Source organism: Cucumis sativus, chromosome 3 (genome assembly GCF_000004075.3).
Source record: "Cucumis sativus cultivar 9930 chromosome 3, Cucumber_9930_V3, whole genome shotgun sequence".
NCBI lineage: Eukaryota > Viridiplantae > Streptophyta > Magnoliopsida > Cucurbitales > Cucurbitaceae > Cucumis > Cucumis sativus.
Genome location: NC_026657.2, coordinates 12,399,156 through 12,405,155, shown reverse-complemented (window position 1 = coordinate 12,405,155; position 6,000 = coordinate 12,399,156).

Here is a 6,000-nt window from a genome sequence, read left to right as displayed (position 1 = left end):
ATTTTTGCTAAATTACGGCCAAGTCGTAGAAATCCATTATTAAAGCGATGAAGTAATAGACATGCTAAGTAAAAGCATGTAATAACTAAATCTAACCAAACAAAAACAATAATTATTATAATTAATAAATGCAATATTATAAAAAGGAATAAAAAAGAAAAAAGAGGTTGTTAGTGTTAGCTGCCTGTGCGGGGGGAACTGGCATGGATGATAAGACGAGTCATGGGTAATAATAACAAAATAGACTTGGAATTATTAATTTATTTCATTTTAATTTTTGTAGTTTGTTAAAAGAGAGACCAGCGTAGAGTGAGTGAGTGAGAGGGAGTAACTCAGAAAGAAATAAAGAGAGAGAAATAATTAAGTTGAAATTAAAGGGAGGGAGAGGCTAAGGCTAAGTGCCTAAGTAAGATGTGGACTATTCGAATCGATGGGGTCTGCTCCAATGACTTGCTCTTTGGCACTTTATGGCCACGTCTTGGCATATTTCAGTCACTATCAAACACACTCTCTCTCTCTCTCTCTCTCTCTCTCTCTCTCTCTTTGCTAATACACACACCTCATAAAATCACACTGATGGGGCATCGTTAACTTAAATCCATTTTTTATTCACTTTCAAGAGTATAGCAGGGTTGTTTATCTGTTGAGTATGCCTTATAAGTTATATAACATGCTAAGATGGACAGATATAGAATAGTTTTGCTTCAAACTTATTGTAAAAGAAAATACAAAAAATGTTTTTGACATTTTTAATAATATGAATATTTTAAATTTTTTTCTCTTTTGAGTTATAGCATCCATGAAAAAGAGATTTTTACCTCTCTCATCTTAGTTACTACTAAACTAATTAACTTTGTTGTTTTGTTAGATTAGAGTAAACTACACAAAATGGATGCAATCCTAACACTCGTAAATTATTAGTCTAAAAACACACCCAATTTATGGTAACAACTTTGCCTTTTATTATTATTATTATTATTATTGCATCTTGTCAAAATCTGAAGGATAAAACACTTCATTCTCTATTAAAGAAATCTACATTTGCAGGTAGCAATATCCTCCAAACTTGCTTGGAAACATACGCTAACTTTTATGCTGCCGTTTCTGTGACACAAACACATTTCCACATACACACTAGGTTATTGTGAATGTGATCAACCTTATGTTTCCCAAAAACCAATCATTTTGTTTATTGAGTAATCAAGAAAGCAATAAGTTTTCAATAAACATACACTATAGTTCATTGTCTTTTTTTTTTTTCTTCTTCTTTTTTTTTTCTCTAATTGAGCCTCTACTTGAACTTGATTGACCATAAGAAATATCTTCTTTATTGCAAAAAAAAAAAAAAAAATTATCTCAATGAATCTACTTTCCTTAAATTATTTATTTATATCGATAGAAGTGTGATGAAAAAGCAACCATAAAAAAAATATATCATGGATTTACTAATTAGAGAACACAGTTCATAGAATAAGACATTTTAGTTGTAAGTCAAAACTAAGTCAAAATTGATGAAGGGTATGGAATTTAGCCTATTTATGTCCTAACAAAATGCAAAGGGACAAATCTTCACCTAAGCGAGTGGAAGCCAACTGTGAAGGATATCCTTAATAATGACTAGAGATCCCTACAAGCATATTACTATTTTCTAACCTCAGTTCACTTCAACAACACATGCACTATAGGAACTTTATATAGGCTTTGGTGTTGCCACACGGCCTTTTTTATATGTATATATGTGTCTTAATTTACACATTTCTTGCTTTCTACAATAATATACATGTCATTGTGTATATTGTCTTACAATGATGCAATCCCACCATTATATATTATATGCTCTACCCTCCACACCCTGTCCCCTTCTTTCCATGGTCAACCATTTCCCATCTTCCTGACTTTCTTAAACAACTTGCTGTCTTTATTGCACATGGTCAACTTCTAGTCAACTTGCACTATCTACACATCACAACTTTAGCTTAGACATACATCAATACTCATGATACTGATCCATTTATAATGTCTACTTAAATCATGCAAACACTTCAAAAAAAAAAGTATATTATATTAGGTAATTGTAATAACTAATAATTTGAAATAATAAGTAAGTGTACTGAGCTCCTCAAAATTTTTAAATATAATAAAATATATGAGTAATAGATTTCTATCGTCGATAGGTTTGTATGGTTTATCAGTGAGAGACCACAAAAATTTATTAGCTAGACGATAGAAGTCTAGCATCGAGGAACTTTTTATATATGTAAATTTTTTAAATGTTATATATATTAATATTTTGATTTTTATTACTCTATTTGCAGCTATACCAAAATTATTTTAGGTTAAACATAGGTTAAGGTTTAAGATACTGAGAATGACTTTCAATGTCGTACAAACACTTAAAAACCATCTTTTGAATGTTTAAAAAGTTGCAACAAACAAGTGTACTATGTATGGACGGTAGTTGGTATCTCAAGGGGACTTCAAAATGCAAGTATATGATCCAAACCCTTTTTCAGCACTTGTTAGTGCTATATGCCAATTAGAATTAACATCTCAATTAAATATTTTACATTAAAGCATCCTTTATTTTGTATGAAAAGAGGAGGGAGTAATTAAGAATTTACAATGGAAGTTCGATACAAATATTCATGTGATTGGATAACGTCGTATTCACTCCGTCATAAACAAAGAAAGAAAAAACAAATTTATTATTAAAGAGAAATTATTATATTACAAAGATTATAGAGACTAAACAAAGAAAGAAAAAACAAATTTATTATTAAAAAAATTATTATATTACAAAGATTATAAAGACGTCTTTTAGATGGAGTTAAAGAGTTTATGTATATAGTATATTATTCATAGATGATTTCATGTTTGGTCATTTGATGAAACGACATGTGACATATTGAAAAGATTTCAATAGTTGGAAAAAAACTGCAAAAACTAAACATATATAGAAAAGTAGAAGAGGTTTTAGTATGATGAAATCACTAGTTGATTGTATAATGCTTTGACATAATGTGTTGGGCACTATATATGTAAGGACTCTTTTGTCTAGTTTCCTAATGGGGTGTTATGCCTAAGTTTTAGGCCCACAAATCCATGTCCTTCCATATGGAAAAATAAAGTGCCTTTTCTTAGCTTTAATTTATACTTCTTTCCATTTCATTTCATGGAAAAAGGGATAGATATGACTTCCCTTAGCAACACTACAAAAACTTTACCTTTAAATCATTTATACATATCATAGAGTGCTAGAAAGGTGTTGTAAGATAACTCAAGAATATCATATTTCTATGCTCCAAGCATTATTGTGGGATAGAATTTTCAATCTTTATTACTCATTTCTCTATCCAACAGTAATATTGAATGTGTATATGAAATTATTTGCTTGATAAAATATTTTTATCTTTTATATTTTTTAAATTTGAACTACTTGAATAGTCTTTATTGTAATTTTCCCTCTCATCTGTTGAAGTACAATTATCAATGTATAAGGCCTAGAAGATGCATTATTGTTGCCTACATATATATATAACCTTTTTGGCCTTCTTGGATAACATGATATATATAACGTTTATTTCAATAGGTACACATATGGTTTCAAAAATTACATGAGATTAATTATATGGCATTTTCGTCATGTGGCAATATAGTAGCTAATTAATAAAGTATAATATTATATAATAATTCATTCGATCAATTTCCAATTAAAAGGTCGATAATTTAATTTTCTCAGAAAACTAGAAAAAAATTTCAATTTAGAACTCGGCTAAAATAGAAATATTTCATGTCCTAGTCGAGTGATAGACCAATTGAGCACATTCAATGGGGTTAAAATATCTCTCCACACTTAAACTATTTGGGTAGACACTTTCAAAATGTTCAAAAGAATAGTTAGGGTTTTGTGTATTGTATTTTATTTATCATTGTCTCCTTTGTTTCTAATTTCTATTCACCCTTTAGATATATCCCTCAATTAAACTAAATAAATAAATAAAATAATATAGTTTTTTCATCAATTGTAATGATATAGTTAAAACATTATTTATCAAATTGTTATATTTAATTTACTGAGACAAGTTTAATAATGTTACTGTTCACATTATTTATGGCCTAACAAAAGATAAAATTGTAAAATCTGATCCAATTAAATGGACAAGTATATATTATAAATGTATGGGTAGAAGGCCACATTAATGCGCTCTAACTAGCTTCTGTTGCACCATCAACACCATTTAATTTTACTCTCACTACTTTTTTAAATTTTAGGTTGCCTGTTAATTACATGATCACTATAAATTATGATATATTATCTTCAGCATGTATTAATTTCGTTGATTTTATGAGCATGCGTTGATTTTGCATACATGGTAATGGGCCCTATTTCTCACATCTGGTATACAAGTTCAAAATATGTTGGTGTTTAGGTTCAAAATATGTTGGTGTTTAGGTTGAGTGATAGCTAGCATGTGAAATATGTTATCTTTTTTTGGCTTAATTGGATACTTTATAGATTTTTAATAAGCTAATTCAAGTGATTTGAAAGCAAATGACATCAACCAATTAGGCGAGCTAAACCAAGAGGGATGAGCAAAAAGAAGCATATCTTTTGTCAGCTTGCATTGTCGCAGTGCCCTACGACGTTAGGCACGACATTGTAAGATAAAATGGAAATCGCTAGTAAAAAAAGCCTTGAGCGCCGCAACGCTGTGATGTTGAAAGTGGATAATCCCACACGCAGAAATTTAGGGGCTGTCAACTTGAAGTTTCTTTTGTAAAAAGAACTTACACTACTACGAAAACCCTAGTCTAATTTCAGTATCCTCTAATATGTTTTCTCCTTATAACTTTCTTAGCACTTTAAATTTGTCTTTTTTTTATCGCAAACAATTCCCTTTCATTCAGCATGTGGGTGAGAGGCCAAGTTACCATTTTCTAGCTTCCGTTTCTTATATTCTCATTCTATTCCTTTCAATTCATGAGAACTTAAACTTTTGTTTATGTAATCTTTGATTCAATTTTGAATTTGATTGATGTTTTGTTATACAAAATATATAGTTTTCACTTTGCATCAAATCTTTGCCTTGCGACAATTAGATGAGGTTTGGTTAGAAGCAATAGGTTAGGTTAGTTTGTAATTCTATTTATTGATGTGCATTGTTCTAATTAACCTAAAATTGGACCTATTGAATGTCAATTCGACCATGAAAATTAGGCATTCCGTACCTAAGGATCTTTAGAACTTAAAGTTGTTGGAAAATTCAATGTTACATGCTTATTCGGAAGCATTTTCCTACATCGGGATAACTCCGAAATTCTTGTAGTGTTAATTTATATTGGATTATAACAATTGGAACCTTGAGCCAATTTTGTTATCTAAAGTAATTAAATTGGTTATGTGAAGGCTGCACCTAAATAAGTGATGATAGTTTGATGAATGGATTCTTTGGATAAAGGAGAAATCGTTATAACTCAAGCTAAATTCTTTAATTTTTATTTTATTTTACTTTCTTTCTCTGCAATTTACTTTCTTAGATTCAGTTTCAACTCAAACCTCCCCTTAGGTAACGTGATTGAACATTAGTTTGTTTGAGAATCACTGTACTCCTCTATGATCGACTCGAATTTAAATACCATTAAAATTAGTGCTTGGTGAGTGAATTTGGTAAATAATTTGGCACACGTGTCGTCTGCCAAAATTAAAAATATATATATAGACCACTAAATAAAGTTAATTTGTGAAGATATTTGAAGATTCCTATTTAAATAATAATCAAATCCATCTTCTCTTATGTTTAGTACAATAAGTTTCTTCATTAGCGATCAACTTCGATCACCACTTCTAGTAACCAATTTAAGGGAAAACGACCTTCACTAATCAAATCAATGACGACTATTTTTTTGACCAACTTCGATGTCTGGATCCAACAAAAACCACATTTGATCCCTTCTTTTGAGGACCATCATCTCCAACAACTCTGTTCAATGGTCAACTCC